Source organism: Coenobita brevimanus, chromosome 68 (assembly GCF_032717465.1).
Source record: "Coenobita brevimanus isolate Jiangsu-jjx chromosome 68, ASM3271746v2, whole genome shotgun sequence".
Classification (NCBI taxonomy): Eukaryota; Metazoa; Arthropoda; class Malacostraca; order Decapoda; family Coenobitidae; genus Coenobita; species Coenobita brevimanus.
The window spans coordinates 17,358,722-17,379,053 of NC_137021.1; the positions used below are offsets into that span (position 1 = coordinate 17,358,722).

The 20,332-nt window shown below is 40.7% G+C and overlaps 1 protein-coding gene across 1 annotated transcript in view; it reads left to right on the forward strand.

Annotated features, from left to right (window-relative positions):
* The window catches only part of LOC145405765 (uncharacterized), a 2,040,591-nt gene that overhangs the window by 1,639,006 nt on the left and 381,253 nt on the right, over window positions 1-20,332 (forward strand). The window lies entirely within an intron of this gene.

Genomic DNA, 20,332 nt, shown 5'->3' on the forward strand with positions numbered 1-20,332 from the left:
TCCTTTTCATTTCGATCACCTCAACTTTTTAACAACAGAAATATGTCTTACGTGGTTCGACTTGGTTTGAATTCGCTCAAACAGGCTAAATTCGTGCAGTCTTGGTCTTTAAAAATCGGGTGTCTTCAGTCCCATTATAAAAAATTTTATGGTGTGTGATATGGCACGACTGTCATTAATTGATTTGACTCAGCTTAAATCGGCTTAATCCCAACCTTTTGCCCTCTACTATCTGCATGCACAATTACAGAGTGATGGTCAACTGTATGTAAAAAAATAAAGATCTTAAATTTCTACCTTACCCTCCTTATCAGTAGTTTTCAGTCTTTTATGTAATAGGACACGCAAAAAAATCAAATGCTGTATATAGAATTAAATATTTTACGACGCACCTATCCATTTTTTCATTAAAACAATAATATAAAAGGATTATATAGATACATATGTATACATGTATGGTATTTATACTGTCATACATGTATATGTATCTCTGCATATATATATATATATATATATATATATATATATATATATATATATAGTATATTCCTGGTGTACAGGGAACCATTTGGCTTGTCACTCAGTGTAGAGTCACCCACAGGCAGAAGGAAGAGGAAAGAATGAAAGAAAGAAAGAAAGAAAGTAGAGGGAGTGTAAAGTCAGCCGTAGGCAGAAGGACGAGGAAAGAATGAAGGAAAGAAAGACAGAAGAGGATGGAAGGAAACAAGGATGGAGAAGAGAGAGGGCAGACATCCGACAGCTGCACTACATCGAGTGAGTGAATGGTGAGCGCCCCCACCTACCACATAGATATATATATATATATATAGATAGATAGATAAATAGAGATAGACATACATAGATAGATAGACAGATAGATAGATAGATAGATATACATACAGATAGTTAAATAGATAGATAATTGCCATCAGCCATGTACTAGGGTAGGTGGAGCTCATTATCTTTGGTTTGCAATTCACCTAGGTATAACCTGGATAGCCTTAGTCAGGGATTCCACGTCCCTGTCCATAGGCTAGTGGTGAGCCCTCTCCTGACTTGGGAGGTTGGATTGGGGTGGGATTTGTGTCTCTTCCCTGTAAAAAAAAAAAAAAAAAAAAAAAACCTCGTGCAAAACAAGAGAAGGAAGAGGAATAGGAGTCAGTTCATGCAACTACTCTGTTTGACAGAATCGAGGCCTATTACCCATATAGTATGTCAACGTCAACTTCAGCTATGTGAGCACGTGGCCCGCTTTCCTGCACACAGGGTGATCTCTGAACGAGTTAACCCAGGGTGGAAAAAGACAAGGGGAAGGCCACATAATTCATGACTGGAACAGGTTGATCACTAGAAGATATTTAGAGAAGGAAGAGTCACTGCCTGGAGAGTTGCACAAAGTGACCCACGTGGATGGGGTTGGAGGGTGAGTAAGGCTATGCACCCCATGGCCTTTGCCCCTTCTTGACTGACTGTTGGTGTTGCCAGGCAAGATATTTTCTTATTGCCGTACAGCTTTTCAGTGATCTTCTTGAAGTTTCTTCAGGAGTTCCCCAAAGAACAGTGACGTTTTGGAACTATATTGTTTCATCTTCATGCTGGATCTGATGGTTCTGTCGTGGGTTGTTGCTACTTATATACGATGCAGGTGGATCAGGTTGAGACAAGTGGGTGCAGCTGATCAACTAGGCTGATTGCTCATTGGCTGCTTCGTTGGCTAAGCTTATATGGCATTTTCAGGATGATAGGATTTGCAAATCTTCAACTTGTGTGTTTATTGTAGGTTGTTTTGTGATAATGTAGTTTGCCTCTAGAAACAAGAGACGGTGAGGGTCTTGTTCTGTGTTGATTATCTTGATGTTCTTATCCATCTCTTGTCGTGTCAGGTGGGAGTTGTATAGGGTGGCGAAGTGGTTCTTGATGGCTCCATTCTGTAGGTGAGGCACCTTATAGTCTGGTCCGTGTAATTCCAGTGTATGAATGAGGTCCACACTCCTCACTATTGCATTTATGCTGGTAAATGACTTTTTCCTCCTGAAGGGGCGTCTTAGTCACGGCGGGTCGGTTACAAAGAAGAAGGTGGGGTGCTTTCCCTGTCTTGTAGTAGATGATGTGAGCAATTTGTTGTTCTGGGTCTGCAGGGTGTACATTTCTGTATACAGTGTCCTTCATGATCATCTCATCCATCCTGTTTTCTGTAGACATGTGGTTTCTTTAGTATATCTTGATGTGTTTGTTGGCTGTGGGTGTAATGGTGTCTTGGTGAGTATACCATTTGTCCATGTGTCTTAATGACGTCAGATACGTCGGTGTGAGTGTACCTGTTGCTAAAGAGGACTTGAATCACGAGTTCTAGTTCCTGGTGGGCTTCTTTCCAAGTGGAGCAGTTGGAGAGGGTTCTCCTGATGTTGTCACTAATGTTGAAGAGCAGGTAATGTCTGGGACAATCGCTATCACAATTTAGGCAGAGATCTTTGCTCGTGGGCTTGGTGAATACTTTAGTCTTGATTCGTACGTTGTGTGCGGTTGCGAGTTTGTCCAGGAAGGAGAGGGGTCCATTGCTGGCATCTTCATAGGTGAATTTAAGTCCAGAGGCAGCAACGAAGTTCTGTCTGAGGTCCTGCAGCTCCTGAAGGCCCTTGATATGAACGAAGATGTCGTGGACATGGCGGCAGTATAGGGAGAGGTGGCTAGTAGCTAGAAGTCTAAATTCGATGGTCCCCACATAGAAATTAATGAGCAGGACTCCGAGGGGGCTGCACATTGCTGCACCGTCAATCTGCTGGTACATCTGACCATTCAGGCAAGTGAAAGGGGCTTCTTTCGTGCAGAGCTCCAGCAGTCTTCAGGGCCTTCTATGGGATGTGAAAGGGCTTGATGTCTTCACAGCAGTATACCCGGTCTAGTATGAAGTCTGTCATCTTGTCCACAGGAACGTTGGTGAAGAGACTTTCAATGTCAAGGGAGGCAATGATGTGGCCGTCAGTGGGAGGGGAGTCATGCAGGACTTCAAGGAAGTCCGAAGCAGAGTATGGGCTGTAGGTGTTAGGTACACCCTCCTCAAAAAGTATCTGCACCCTTACAGCACACATCATTCTGAAACATGGAAGAAGCATTGTGATATATGGGGTATCCTGTAATTGTAAGTGCAGATATTATCTTTGGTAATTATTAGAACTCAAAATTGCAAAAAGATTCACTTACTGGGTGGTATATGTTTTGAGGCACCACATTTATAGACTCATGTGTGTCTGCGGAAGTTGCTCATTTTCACAACCATCATACCCAAGGGTGCCGATACTTTTTGTGGAGGGTGTACATATGGTGTTAGGAGTTCGTTGAGCTTCTTGGTTATGGTGTAGGTGGCGGTGGGTATCTGTGAGATGATCGGGTGTAGAGGGTTGTGAGGTTTGTGAGTCTTGACGTTGCTGTAAGCATAACCGGGTGAGTAGTCGCCAGTTATCTTCTGAAGGGCTGTTGGTGGTCGCGTTGATAGTGGAGATGGCGGCGTTAACTTACTTTTTGATGGAGTCGGCAGAGTTACGAGTTATCCTTTTCAACTTAGAAGTGTCGCTGAGGATGGTGTTGATCATTTGTATGTAGTCCTCTTTGTTGATAATGAAGAAGGCGGTGGTTTTGTCGGCACGTTGGATGACTATGTTTACTTTTTGTCACAGCTGTTTGGCAACCAGGATGTGGTTTCTGTTGATATTTTTGCTGTGGTGGGAGCAACGGGTCTTGGCTGCCTAGGGAAGGAGGGAGGGTTGAAGGTCAGGTGTCGTCCTTACTTTCCCTGTCTTCTCAAGTTGCCGTATGTGATCGAGGAGGACCTCGATCTCCAGTCGCTTGTGGTGGGGGCGTGGCTTGGAGAGGTAGTGGCAGTTAAGCCCCATGTTGAAGAGCTCCTCTTGGTCTGGAGTCAGGTCAGTGTCGATGACGTTAATGTATCCGGCAATAGGGCGGGGCAGTTTGATATTACCGCCATAGAGTTTGGAGAGCTTGTTAACAGTGCTACTTTCCATCCCACTACGGTGTTACTCTCGGAGTGTCTGGAGTTCTTCGTCAATCTGTCTCCTTAGGTCATCTGTGACACATACTTACTTCAATTATCTTCATAATTCAAACATTAAATACTTGCACCAACAATAAATATTCTACACAATATATATTCATTCATTTATTATAACATTTATTTACTACCAACGAGTGTTACCATTTATACCTACATAAAATACGTGTTTCATACATACAACTATACATTATTATATCTACAAAGTGATAAAGAAAATATACAATCACAGTTACTCAGTGAGCAATTAAGAGAACTGTATTAAACATTTATTAATTAAAGCTACCTAGTGGAAACAGATAAATTAACTTACAAGAAAAAAAAAATGGCCAACACAAATGCCGTTAGCAAGAGTGAACATCTTCAACACAATCGTGAAGACAATGATTTCCACACAGTGCTGACACACATATTACCCAAGATTGGTACAGGTGAACAACAAGTCAGTGTGTATAGTTAATACTGTATATATGTATATATATTTTTTTTATATAAAATAACAAAATATGGGACTATATAATATCATTTTATACTCTCTGTGCAATATACACTAAACTTTAAAAAAGTATCCCAAGGAAATTAACCAGTAATTATACAACCATGAACAAAATGGAAAAAGCGTACACAAGCAAAGAGAAACAAACTATAGAAAATCCATACATAAAAAAAAAAAAAAAAAGAAAGAAAGAAAGAAAAGTAAGAAAGAAAAAAGAGAAATAAAGTAAGATCACATAACAAACAAATGAAAATAAGTGTAAATGTTACTATATATGCCAAAATACCACATAAACTACAAACAAAAAAGCAAATTGTGTCTCCACAAACAAGTGGCATGACACATCATCACTATCATCGACCGCAGCATATGTTAGGACTGCAGTTATTACAATTATGTTACACTTATTACAATTTTGTAACTACAAACGATATGTAACAATTATGTAACGACAAACGATTGCATTATGTTACACTAACTACAATTATGTACCTACAAACGATATGTAACAATTATGTAACGACAAACGATTGCATTATGTTACACTTTGCCAATTATGTAACAGTTGCATTAACAAGATGTAACTTTTATGTAACTAACTACAATTATAAGGCCAAGACACTTATGTAATAGTTGCATTAACAAAATGTAACTACAATTATAAGGCCAACACAATTATGCATTAACACAATATTTTGTAACAATTCATAAAATGTTACAATTATGTAGTACCACAATGTTAGTACAATATTATAAGTCATACAATTATAGCACAATTCTGTATTACCAGTATCATCATACAAGTTAGGTGAAATATTAGACATTACTAAAGTGATAACTCAAATATGTAATGTATAACCTAGCAGTATTACCATTGCACAATTATATGCGTACGTCTGTTGTACATGCACGTCTTACAAAGTGTTATACAACAACCATTGCATTTATTCAAATATGTATACAACTTGTTTAAATGTATTATTACTGAATAATCACTATTTACTATGAATAATATATGTATACAATATTCATACAATTATGTTACTTTACAATATTATGTATTTCACTTAATTAACTTATAAGTTCATTATAATGTGTATGTAGTATGTATTAATATGTTATAACTATTAAATGTCGATGGTACGCCATTTTCGCGCGACCGAGCAGTGTGGTAAAGACTACATATTATATAGATAGATAGATAAATAGATAGATAGAGAGACAGATAGAAGCAGGGAGGCAGATGATGAGAAGGTGTTGTGTCTGCGAGAATCGAGCAGTGCTAAACATGCTTACACACTCTTAACACTGAGGAAAGCTGACGACAGCGGCCAGTAAGGAGATGATGCAGTTAGCTGTCAGCAGTCCTCTCGTGAACAAAGATCTGGTAACCATGCACACACATATACACACATACTCACACACAGGCTCCTTAAGCTTTCCATCCATGAGGAACACATGTGACACACCCCTGCTACACCAGATTTTAGGAAAGAGAGTTTAGAAGGAGACAAGCGACCCTAGAGAGAGGTCGAGACGGTGATTAGCCTTAGAACAGAGAGAGAGAGAGATAGCGAGACAGGGAGGTAGCTACCCGGGACTTATACTTGTTCCGTGTGTTTAATATTTCCAAGACAAATAAAAATAGTCCCATACTATTCTTTACCTCTCCTGTCACTACATGACATTTGGTGGGGAAGCTACTACAAGATATAAAAGCCGCTCGACCACAAGTCTAAAATATACTTCTCTACAAGTAACTACAAAGTCTTTATGACAATTATTTAAAATAAGAATAACGAATTAAGTATGATGAAGATGAGTATGAGCAGTTCTGATTAAAGCAAAGCGAGGTGTAAAATCCAGCAGAGGCGTTGCCTTTGCGTGAGGCTGATTTCCAGCGCTCCACAGTTGCCTCCAGGCAGACACTCAGACCTGATTCAGACAATGAGGTGCACAGACAGCGACTTTCTCCGTATCTTTCAGCACTGGAATTGGCAAGTCTGTGATTCCGCGTAATCGTGGGTCGTGATGGTGTATGAGGATGTAGAAAATGAAGAAGAAGGAGAGAGAGTGAGAGAGAGAGAATTATTTTCTAGTTGTTCATTGTCTTTCCCTGCTTCTCTCCACACACACACACACACACACACACACACACACACACACACACACACAAATATATATATATATATATATATATATATATATATATATATATATATATATATATATATATATATATATATATATATTGCCAGACGCCTCAATCCTGTTTGGCGTGGCCACAAACAAATCGCCTCCACGCCGCCCTGTCCCCCGCCCTTTCACTGCCCCACTTCCAACTCATACCCCCCTCTCTCATATACCTCTCCACCCCATCCCTCCATCTCATCCTCGGCCTCCCCCTCCCTCTTCCCCCCTCCATCTCACTCACATACACTCTCTTCGTCAGTCTCTCACCCTCCATCCTCTCCACATGGCCAAACCACCTCAGTGTGTTCCTCATAACGCTTCCTATCACATCCACATCCACACCACAACGCTTCTTTATATCCTCATTCGTCAGCCTGTCTCTCCATGTGACTCCACAGGCTCCTCTTAAATAACTGATTTCCACTGCTCTCACTCTTGACTTGTGTCCTTCCAACAACGTCCAAGCTTCATTTCCATACGTTAGAGTTGGTATCACAATACTGTCATGCAACTTTTTCACTTCCATGCTCACTTCCCTGTTTCTTATCACAGCTCTCAAAGAGCCAGCAACCTTTCTTCCCTGCTGTACCCTTTCAAGCACATCACCCTCCAAACCTCCATCCTTATTCATCACACTACCCAAGTACTTAAACGTACTCACATTTTCCAATTCTTCACCATCCAACCTCGCTGTACATTCACTGACTTCACCTCTCTCATAGACTATCACTTTACTCTTCCCTACAATCACCTTTACATTTCGTTTCTTACACACTCTCCCAAACTCATCCACCAAGCCTTGCAGCTCCCCTTCGTCTTCGCTCAACAACACAGTATCATCTGCAAACAACAGTACAGGGAGTTTCCAAACACTATCCTCTCTCACCAGGGCCACTCCAACATCCACTACCCTACCTTGTACCTCTTTTATTACCCCATCCATGTACAGATTGAACAACCATGGAGACATGACACATCCCTGTTTCAACCCAACCTTCAAAGAGAAAAATTCACTTAGTTCACCATCCACACGCACTGCAGCCTTAGCACCATTATACATACTCTTCACAGCATTCAACAACTTCCCATCTACTCCATATATTCTTAATACTTCCCACAATCCTTGTCTATCCACCCTGTCATATGCTTTCTCCAAATCCATGAAAGCCGCATACAACTTCTTTCCCTTCTCTAGAAACTTTTCCACTAAAGATCTAAGAATGAATATCTGATCTACACAACCTCTTCCCTTCCTAAAGCCTCCCTGTTCTTCTCCAACTAATTCCTCTGTTCTTTCTCTAACTCTGTCAATAAGTATCCTACCATACACTTTTCCTATTATACTAAGAAGACAGATGCCCCTACGATTACCACACACTTCTTTTTCCCCTTTTCCTTTGTACAAGGGAATAATTATACCTGACTTCCAATCCTCCGGGACTCTACCTTCCTGCCAGGCCAACCTGCACATCTTCCACATCCATTCTAGTACCGTACTCTCTCTCCCCCATGCTTCAGCATTTTACCACACACTCCATCAATTCCTGGGGCTTTCCCCAGTTTAACTTTCTTCATTGCTTCCACAACTTCTATCCTACTGATTTCTTCCTGTCTTCTCACCTCCCTCCTTCTCCCAGCCATTCCCCAGCCACTTATACTCGCATTACTTCCATCCTGTATGTTCAACAATTCCATAAAGTGTTCTCTCCATCTTCTCACTTTTTCTCCTTTCTCCACTAGTAATCTACCATTTCTATCTTTCACTTTCCACCCTGTCTTACTCTCTTCACCTCTTTCCAGAATATATATCTGTAACCACTGGCACGCAGGAAACTGATTTTCCAGACTCACCACCGGTGAGTCCTTTCTGAAAGACTATAAAATTCTCAGCTTCTGCACTGTTTAAACTTTTAACTACTGTACCGCGATGCAGTGACTCCCAGCTTCATCACTCACTACTTTACAACTCAGTCTTCTCTGACTCGTTCACACTTTATTGCACAACTAGAATCTGCGCCTTCACCAGCTTCGACATTTTCTGCGGCCTTGTTAGCTGCACCATTACTCACTGCATCCTTACACACTGCATCATAAATAACTTACTTATTGCTCTTATCACCACTAATCAGTGCACCATTACTCATTGCACCACTGTAGGGTGTTCCATTACTCCTTGAACCACCACCTCGTACCATCTTAATGCCAAGCGCCCCAAGACTCACTCACGAGGCACCATTACAACCAGAAGGCAAGCTTTTTTTTTTTTTTTCTTGGTCTTAATCGTCGAATTGGTAGTAATAGCTTTTTTCTTATGATTTCCTGCCTCATCACAGCTAATGGAGCTCTGACGAGAGAGAGAGAGAGAGAGAGAGAGAGAGAGAGAGTATAATAGTAGTAGTAGTAGTAGTAATAGTAGTAGTAACCAATGAGTACCTCCGATAAAAAGGAGAGGGAGAGACTGAAGGAAGGAGACAGGAAAGTAAAAACATATAAAAAAAATTGAAATACGGAGAAGGATGGGAGGAGAGGAGGTGCAGACGAGTTGAAGGAAGACGCAGAGGGGGATATGACTTAAGGATATGGTGATGGAGACAGGACACGATAGGGTGGAAAAATTAAGAAAGGAGAGGACTAAGGAGAGGCAAAAGTAAGAAGGGGGGATCGAGATAAGAGGGAGACGAGGAAAAAGTGGATCGAGAAGAAAATGTTGAAGACAAGGACGACGACGACGACGACGGCGATGATGATGATGATGATGATGATGATGAAGAAAGGGGAAGGAGGAGGGAGAGAAAGGAAAGATGGGATGCTGATGAAGAATAAAAGAGGAATGAAGTTAGGGAGAATGGAAATAAGAACTACGAAAGCAGTCCATGAAGGAAGACGGCACGTGAATAATGAGGAGTAGAAAGGAAATGTAGTGGAAGTTAGAAGACACCTACCAGTAGACGTGGCATGCTATTAACCCCTTCAGGCCAGGACGTTGATATTATACCATTCTTACTATTTCCTGACTTTTTATTCAGATTCAGGATTGACTGTTCGAGCTGGAGAGGTTAGATACAGTCTCCTTCACTCCTCATAGTACTTGGGGCTATCCTGTGCGGAATAAAATCATCTGGTAGCAGTAAGACTAAAATAAATATATTGTCCTTAGGGTATAAGATCTTACTCTTTTTCTGGCTGAGGTTTGGTTGACAGAAAATGAAAAATTCTTAACCCCTCCACTACGAAGGATCCTTTCTCAGCTGATTAAAAATTATAGAGAAAAACTGAGAGCGAAGTGATGCAACGAAGTACGATAATTGAGCAATAAAAGTGCAGGAGGGGAGGAGGGAGAGAAGGAAATAAGAAAAAAGAAAGAAATGGTAACATGAAAGAATGGTAAGAACAGAGCAAGATGAAGGATTAAGTAAAGAGAAGAAATTTAGAAAGATAATTATATGGAAAGGAGAAGGAGGGAGATGGGGGGGAGGGAGAGAAGGGAAGGGAGTAGGATGATAACGGGAGGAAAAGGAAAGAAGTGGCTGGTAACTCGAAGGAAAGGTTAGGTAAAGAATCGGGGAGACAATCAGCGATATATACCGTTCAGTAATGAAGCGAGTAAAGAGCAGAGGGGAAGGAGGGAGAGAAAGGGGGAGGTAAAAAGAGGACGGTGGAAGGAAAATGGATGGGGAAAACTGATATCGTCTAAAGGAGAATCAGAGAGAGGCACAACGAAAAAAGAATGGATTGAAAAGATGAGGCAGGTAAAAAAGGAGGAGGAATGAAGAGAAGACAAGGTAAAGGGGGGAGGGTAGAAAGAAAGAAGAGAGGCAAGGAAAACATGAGTAAGAGGAGAAAAAAGAGAAGTAGAACAAGGTATACAGTAACTGAACATGAAAAAGAGACGAATGATGGGAGGGAGCAAGTGATGGAGGGCAGGTAGGCAAATGGAGGCTGTGACTAAATTACCGTTGTATAATAAGGTCAGGTTGAGGCAGTGAACGGTACAAGAGACAGAGTGAGGCAGAAGGCACAACGAAGCGGCAGGAAAGGTGGGGCAGGATGTATTTAGTGGCTCGGTAGACAGGATGAGGCGGGGAACGCTGAACGGCAGGGCAGGAGAGGTGAGGCAGGAAGCAGTGAACGGTACTTAAAGCAGAGTAAGGCAGGGATCATTGAACGGGAGAGTAAGGAAGAGCAAGGCAGGGATATTAAACAGAATAAGGGAGGATTAGTGAACTGTACCTTGGAGTAAAGGAAGACGTACATGAGGCAGGGTAAGACAAGAATCACTGAACGATACATAAAGCAGAATACGGCAAGATCATTGTGCGATAAGGCAGTATCAATGAGCGGTGCATAAAGCAGGGAAAGGTAGCCGAAGGGTAAGGCATTGTGTAGTGAAGGTTTCGAGAGGCAGTAAGGTAGGTTAACACTTTCAGTACAATGATGTACGTCGTCAGACGATTTCATTTTGCGTAGGGAAGACCTCTGGAATATCTTCTTGTTTTCTTTTTTCTATGCTGCTGCTCTCACGCTCGAGTATTAAGCTTCGTATAGACTTCTCGTAGGGAAGAGGTTAGTCATTAATCGTTGTTCCCACCACCACGATCATTTTTTTTTTAAATCAGTGTTACCGCAGCATACTACAACTACGAAGCTTAGGCAGGAAAAGACAGAGAGCCTTATCCTTGCTTGGTTAATTGGATCCCTTGCACTAGTTCCTTACCAGTGAATTTTTTGCGTAGCCGGTGGCATGCTGATATTCTTCTGTATATTATTTACATAAACTATGGCAATATTAAAAAGACAAAAACTTAAGGAAAGAATGCTAAGGAATAATATGCCAAAAAATCCATCAGGGATGTGTTGCGGAACATATATCTCGTTGATGCGTATCCTCGTGGAGTTCCACGAGGATACGCATCAACAAGATACAAAATGAAACAACCGAGACCGAATAATTTGAGGTCGGAGAAGACTTCGAGAGGCAATAACAGACAGGAGTAGGCAAGATAAAAACAGTGAGGTAAGCCCTGGTAAGATAAGAAAGAACGACACAGGTTCAGGCAGGCAGTGTGATACAGGTTCAAGCAAGATAAGTAAGTAAAGCAGGTATGGACAATATAAAAAATATTGAGGCACGTTAAGGAGAGATTTAGAGCAAGGCAGCATCATTCATGATAAGAGGGGGTTAGTGAAGTACTGTAGGTTCAGGCAAGATATAAGTAGGGGAAGTTCATGAAGATAACAAGTGTGGCAGATTCAGGCAATCTAAAAATGAGACATGTTCAGGCATGATAAAGAATGAGGCACGTTCAGGCATGATAAAAAGGACCGAAGCAGGTTCAAGCAAAATATGCTAGAGTGAGGCAGTTTCAGGCAAGATAAGAAACAGTGAAGCAGGTTTAGACAAGATAAGAAAGAGTGAGGCATGTTCAGTTAAGATAAGAAAGAGTGAAGCAGGTCTAGGCAAGATAAGAAAGAGTGAGGCAGGATCAGTTAAGATAAGAAAGAGTGAGGCAGGTTCAGGAAAAATAAGAAAGAGTGAAGCAGGCTCAGGCAATATAAGAAAGAGTGAATCAGGTTTAGGGAAGATAAGAAGAGTGAGGCAGGTTCAGATATGAAAGAATGAAGCAGGTTCAGATAAGAAAGAGTAAGGCAGGTTCAGTTAAGAAAGAGTGAAGCAGATTCAGGCAAGATAAGAATGAGGCAGGTTCAAGCATGATTAGAAAGTGAGGCACATTCTGGCAAGATAAGGAAGAGTGAGACAGGTTCAAGCAAGATTAGACTAAGGCAGGTTTAGGCAAGATAAGTAAGGTTCAAAGGGAATAAATCAAACGGTGGAAGGTGAGGTACGTGAGAGGAGAGCCAATAAGATGGAGTGAGATGTGACTATGTGAGTATCGAAGGAGAATGGGAGACTGTCAGTATGAATGAAGTCCGGTTAAGCAGGATTACTCAGAGGAAAAAAAAAAAAAAATGACCATAAGTATGAGTAAGGAAGTGATAGGTACTGACATTCATTGATAAAAAGTCGTGAAGTATTATGAAAGTTGAGGCTGGCGAAGGAAGTTATCGTAATTACTACTAGTTTTACTGTGTACTGTACTTTCTTGTCGTTGCTGCGAAATACGAACTTTGCATTTTCTCTGGCTAACGTCAGAGAGCTTTGAGCTCAGGAAATCCACAGCAGCAAGAATATTAAAAACTGCTTCGATTAACGTTTTTAGCCCAGAGTCAAGAGCTCTGTAATTTATTCCAGTGAACGTAAGACGACTTAATTCATCATAGAGAAATCCATCTGAGTCAGAGGACCAATATTTTTATTGAAGGTACAGGCTATAAAGCATATTGGATTTTGACAAAATATATCTTACCGATTAGTTTTGTAGTAATATTGAAACATATATTGAAATGAAGGGTAAATTTGCACAATGTGTTTTTCTCTCTGACATTTTACCGTTGCTGTTCACTTCTTACGCACGCGCACGTGCAGCTTACTGGCACATCGACTTACAGAAACATGGTTCTTTACAAAGTTGCTTCCTGCTTTCAGTGCAGTGGGTACGATCGTTGTATAGTAATGTACCTTTACATTCATCCATATTCCAAATGCACACACATGTGTGCACTTACGAAGAAACACTCACGTGCACCAGTAGATTAAAAAAAAAAAAAAAAACTCTTGCACAGCTACACACACAATGGGAAACGTACTGAGATATACATAAAGCACACACACGCATGCACACTAATCTACACGCACAAAGAAGCCTCAGGGCCGGCGATGGGTCTGGTGGTCTGAGGGACTTGTAACCCATGAAAGTAGCACTACAGCCTTCCTTCCTTGGACCAGGAGTCAGATTCACAAAAGACCTTAGCTAATTTTTACGAACTTTTCCATAATAAGTAATCATTATCAGGAATCATTTTTTTGCCCCGTTTATTTTCATTTCAGTATTCGTTACACTTTGGTTGTGAAGTGTTAGTAGCTATGCAAGTTGAGGTAAAGTTATAAAAGTTTAATATTAATACAGTATAAAGTTTACGAATAAGTCCACTTGTTCGCAGTGTGGTCACCAGGCCACATCACTTCGTCTGGTCGCGCTTTTCTTTTTGTAAATTTTATCACCCATTTAGATAGCTCATCTGTATGTTTAGTCATCTCGTGCCTTTGCATATAAGGGTCTGGTGACAAATAGAATCTATTATGGTTACATTCAAAATCCTAAATTCTGATGTATGATGTAAAAACAACTACACTGAATATAATACTCATCATTAATATAAACCAAGAGAAAGATTTATATAAAAACGTAACATTGTATTTAAAACCAAGTCTACAGTGGACAAAGGCAATAAAGAAAAACAGCAAATTAGTTGGAACCGTACACAGAGCATTCCATTTGAAATAAGAGAATACCATCGTAACCTTATACAGTTCATTAGTACACTCACTGTTGTTCGGTTTTAATTTTCATATTACGGACATGTACAGAAGTACTACATAGATGCAGGATCGTATGAACCTTGGCTAAATGAAGCACCATATTGAACTTCAGTAGAACGAAGCACGTTGCGTGTGAGCATTCTCATGAACTACACTGAAGTATTGTATGGTGGCTCACTAAAGAAATCGACCTTGACTGTGGAAATCTTTAGGAGTGAATTGCTGGCCGGACCTCTCCCAGATGTGTTCCCACATAAAAAAAATATATGGACATTTTAGAGTAAGTGCTGCAAACTATGACAAAAATGTTATACCGGTTGACTAGCCAATCATACACGGAACGTTTACAAGAGCTAAGTCTGTTTGTCTGCGAGGTGATAAAGTATACTTGACTTTCATAGAGCGTGATACAGGGCATTCGATAAGTACATTACTGTAGAATAGATAGGTGAACTGACACTCCAGGATCGTCAGCGTTTCCAGTCAAATGAAGCAAAGTATAGCCTTTTTAACAGGGTTGTAAGCATGCAGAACAAAATGTCAAGGACTGTGAGGTTATTGTGGTGGTGGTTGGTGGCGACATCATTCACTCACTTGATATAGTGATGTCTATTTCTTCCCTCACATTGATCATTCTTTTTATGTGTCTGCCATCCTCTCCTCCAATTTTCCCATCCCTCTTGTCACTTTCTATTACTCTTCTTTCCACTTCAGGTGGTTCTACACTGAGTGACAAGCCTAATGGTTTCCTGTAACTCAGAAAACCATTAACAACCTTAAGTGGTAACCATTGGACCAAATATTGGGATGATGCAGAGTCTACTATGGTGTCCTTGTTAAGTGGGTGGAGACGCCAGTGCGGCGTCCATCCGGGAACAAAACCTCCACACTCTTCCCCGCTCCTCGCTGTGGTGAAACGATGTCTGCTGCAAGGGAACATTAGTTCACCGCACAGGACATCCCTACAGGGGAGGTTGGTTACTTGCGACTGATGGGTCTGCTATGCCAGACAGATCGTGATAACTCAGCAACAGCAACAGTAATAACAGTTAGTCACTGGAATTAGTATCTAGCTTTTACTTTCCAGCTAACCACGTTCATACGTAAATAATAAACAGCCTAACTAAATACTTTCTTTCGCATCCAGATCATGAATGATACACAGGCAGGACAGAGATCGTTATGCAGTTACTCTTACTTTTCCCTCGCAGATTAAGGTGGTGTAGAAAACAGTTTTCATTTCATCCTCTTCCCGTGAAATTTCCATGTCAGTTTTCTATACTGCGTGGTGATCCTTCTCACTTTTCCTGCTGGCTTCGGCAGTGTTTGTTGGACGGAGGAGCCTTCTTGTGCTACTTTCCTTATCTTCAACCTCAAGAATTAGATACCATAGTTTAGTAGTCTCTGTAACAAACAGTCTCGGAAAATCATTAGATCTGCTGCTTTTTGCTTTTATTTGTACCCTCCATATTATCTGATGAGTTTGTCCGTACTTGTTTGTTAGAATGCTAATACCAACTTACCCCCTTTCATCTGCCTCTGTCACTCTTAGTTTTATTAAATATTCTCTAAATTTTCCTTGATCATTAAATCATTTCGTCCTCTCCCATGTAAATTGATAATCCCCCAGCAAGTCGATTGTTTTTCTTGCCCCAAAATAATTTTTCCACATCAAACAGGGAGTGGAGATCAATAATCAGCCATTTCAAAGTTAAGTCTACCCTGTAAAGCACCTCTGTCCCCTGTTAGAGAATTTTAGCTAAGTCGAGCTCCGTCTCTATTTACATCCATTCCGGGTCATGTCAGTCCGTCGTAAGGTTTGCCCATAACGTCATCCCGTCGTGTTCTTAACTCGCAGTCAGCCCCAGCAAAGGGTACTCGAATCTTAATACACTTTTTGACTCCATCTTTAATCTACTTTTCTCATAGTAAACGCCAAGATCATCCCTATTCATTGCCACTCTAATTTATCTTTAAGTATATATCGTCTGGGTTTATATACAGTATACATACACTGGTAAGGATGAGGCCGATAATATTCCCATCCAGGTCAAGTGAGGCTGAGGTTGAAGGATGAGTGGTCTGAGGTCGAGTTTTTGTATAGGATATTGATAGAGCGAGATACAGTGAACAATGTGAACCTGGGCTTTATGGGGGAAGGCGAGTCTTTTATCTAGAGGCTTTGTTTGGCTCATGTGTTGTACGTCAGGCATTGTGAGCGGAAGGGTCATATTCATATTAAACTGTGTGCATAACCTACATGTGACTAGATTAATTTGAGTTAGCATTGTTTGCAGTGTGCTGCTTTTGTTCCCAGTTTGTTCTGTACCATATATAAATAGTGACTGTGGCTGGGTGTACCTTGGACGGCGCTCTTATAGACCAGTGTGCATGCTAAGCCCTGTCAAACAGACTGGTGTGGACAAGAGATTTATAGTTTTAGACCAAGTAAGATTTTTAAAGTGAAGATAAATTTAATCAAACTTTTTTTTTTACAACAACAGAGGCAAGGAATGTGTAACAGACAGGGCATCTTTGGCAAGTTCATGCTTGAGAAAGCACAAGCATTGTATAACATGGACAGTGGGTATTAGCGTCGAGGTGGTGACATGTAAAGGTGTATGTTGCGTATGAGGATTTCTGGACCTCAGGGAACGATCTGTCAGGTCTGTGCCCAAACTCGGAGACACAAACAACGAAAATGTGACTCACTTCCGAACTTAAGTAAAGTTTTAACATAAGCAGCAATGCCAGTATACCCAAGCAACTTAATGTTTATTAAGATAAGACAGATATTAAGGCATCGGTAAAATAAGTAAAACATTAGGAATTTTTTAAATGTCTCGAGAACATGAATCTGAATAAACCAGTAAAGTCAGCTTTGTGAGCGTGTGACGAGCAAGCGTGCGCCATGTTATCACAGTTTCCCTCATATGAAATTATAGGCGGAATCTCCGATATCTGATTGCCAGAGATGATCCCAAAAAAAAACAGTGTTACAACGAAAAATCTTGTTTAATTTGATTTCGTAACTAAGGGGTTCACAGATTAGTGCCGAACACTCCCTTGGAAAACTCGAGAATTCAAGGAGTTCCATCTCGGTTATGGGTGAGTTTTTATTTTATAAAAAAAAATTATTGAAAGATTGTATCACGTGCAGAAAAAATTTCAACTCTACTTCAGATAGGAGTAAAGTTATTAGCTTCTGCTTAGAGTGACGGTAGGATTGGGCAGGATTGGGCCGGGTCGGGCTGGGTTGCTCATATCCAAACTTAAATTAGAATAAGCATCGTTTGCACGTTCGTAACCAGTTGGAGAGGATATGTTGTCTCCCAGAGTATTGAGAAAATGTAGTCAAACTATTTTCTCTTGAAGTAATGTCTTAATAATTTAAAAGGAGCAAAATGCCTCGTTAGGACGCACTTGATGATATTATCATATGTCTGGAAGAAAAGTGATGGTCAGCAAGCCACATATTAGGACCCCATAACTTAACTTGGTTAATAAAGAAGTTGTTAGAGAGGACTGCTAGTCATTAAGTTTTCTCTTTGTAGAGTATATACTAATGGCAAAGAAAAATCAGAACAAATAATTTCGTCAGTCTGTTATATTCTGTTATTACGTGATGTATACTTAACTAAGTTAAGAGCAGTTGTAATACGAGTATCCTGTAGATTATTTAGTAAATAACTCAAGACCCCAAGGATCAATCTTCGAGCCAGTTCTTTTCACTATTCATCACAACGATCTAGAAACAGGAAATTATTCAGGGGTAGCTTAACTTGAGGATGACACTGTGAAGGACGATAAAACAATAAATAATCAGTCTATCTATGTATCTATTGCCGGACGCTTTAATCCCGTAAGGGGTGGCCACAAACAAATCGCCTCCATGTCGCCCTGTCCCCCGCCATTTTACTGCCCTCCCCCCAGCTCACACACCCTTCTATGCCTCTTTCCCTCCATCTCATCCTCGGCCTCCCCTTCCCTCTCCCCCCCCCCTCCACCTCACTCACATATTCCTGGCTAGTCTCTCGCTCTCTGTCCTCTCCACATGGCCAAATCACCTCATTGTATTTCTTCTAACGCTTTCCATCACAGCCACATCCACACCATAATGCCCCTTCACTTCCTCATTTGTCAGTCTGTCTCCTCATGTAATCCCACATGCTCCTCTCAAATAACTCATTTCCACTGCTCTTACTCTTGACTTGTGTTCTTCAAGCAAGGTCGAAGCTTCACTTCCATACGTTAAAGTTGGTATCACAATACTTTATGCAGCGACTTTTTTTTTACTTTCATGCTAACTTCCCTGTTTCTTATCACTGCTTTCAAAGAACCAGCCACCTTTCATGTTGTTGTATCCTTTCAAGCAGTTCATCCCCCAAACTTCCATCCTTACTCATCACACTACCCAAGTACTTAAAAGCACTCAGATTTTCCATTTCCTTATCATCCAACCTCACTATACATTCAGTGCCTTCATTTCTCTCGATAACCATACCTTTACCCTTCCCTACATTCACTTTTAGATTCCATTTCTTACATTCTCCCAAACTCATTCACCAAGCCATATTATTATTCAGTAATGATAGATGAGTAAATAAATAAAATATGGAGCAGTGATAAGCTACCAGAAGTGGGTGTTTTGATGGCAGTATTAAACACGAGTGCACTATGACAGAAACGCCACTAAGAGCAGTGCAGAAGAAAGGACTTAAGGAGATATCAATGTTGACATTTAGATTTGTATCTGGAGTATAAAAACGACTTTTGTTGCGAGTACTTTGATCACAGAACGCTGATATAGAAGCCTGTCTAAGTACAGAACAAATTTCATCACTGCGATAATTGTCCCGCAAAGATTAACTAAAAGAAAAAAAATCACTCGCCTCTTCGCCGACAGGTTTCCTCTAGGTTAAATAAAGTCGTCGCAGCAGCAAGAATATAAGACTACATCGTACTGAAAGGGTTGAGAGGTACATTTAACTGAGGTATTTGTTTATCTTCGTAAATTCGACATCGGTAAAGATAATTTATTATAAACACAGATTGATTCTGGGACGAGAAGAAATAGAACTGACTTTGGGATCTGGCGTGAAAACTATGGATATACTTAAGGTACAGTTAGATAATGACACTGAGAATGAAACTCAACAGATTTTTATGTTCATATATTTTCTTCTAGTTTTCTTGTCCGCTAACGACTGAGGTCCTGGAATAATTATATTTCCCAAAAGGAAAATTTTGTTTTTTCACTGTTTTTTCTCGGTGTTTGTGTTCTTACAAACGCTCCTTGCCATTGTCTCTATTTCTAGGCCATTTGGCCTGAAACTAACTCTGAGTGTGCCTGACCCTCGCATCCTGATATACCGTACCTATCTCCGATTTTCGATTTTGGCCCGTAAAATGACTTTTGTAGCCCCCCCTCATAAAAAGGGGGTAAAAACACCCGTGGGGGACCACCAGAAGAAGGGCTGAGAACCACCAGACGCCAAAACAACTATGTTATACGAGTAATACTATACGAGTAATTGTGGCCGTGTGTGGGGAGGGGGAGGGGGTACAGCCGAAACTGGAAAAAAGATTTTCGATGAAACTTGGCAGAGATGGTTGCAGCTGGGTCATAGATCACTCCGTTTCAGTTTAATGTCGTTTGAAATTTTCTAAAAGAGTGTTTTAATCCCTAATTGTTTCAATTGGTTTTGCATTATGAAGAATGCGGTAGGGGTTTTCCGTGGATTTTCCTGAGTCTGCAAGATCAAGTGCTGAACAGCCTAATAGGACCGTGAATCTCTTTTCGAATATACTATAACTGTAGCCGCCTGTTTGTCTGTTTGTATGTCTGTGTAGCGCAGTCGAAATCGGAAATTGGATTGCGATGAAACATGTCAAGATGGTTGTAGTTTGGCCACAGATGGGCCAATATAAAGTTCATGTCGATTGAAATTTTCTAAAGGGGTGCTCTGGCGTCTTATAAATTGTTCTCACTGGCATTGCATTATGCGGCGCGTCGAGCAGGGGTTATCTAGAGTCAAAGCAGCTATTTACTGGTTTTGGCCAGCAGGATTTCAAGCAGCGGAAGGTGCGGTTGAAAAATGACCCTCATTTGAAGTCAAATAACTCACAAAATAATGTT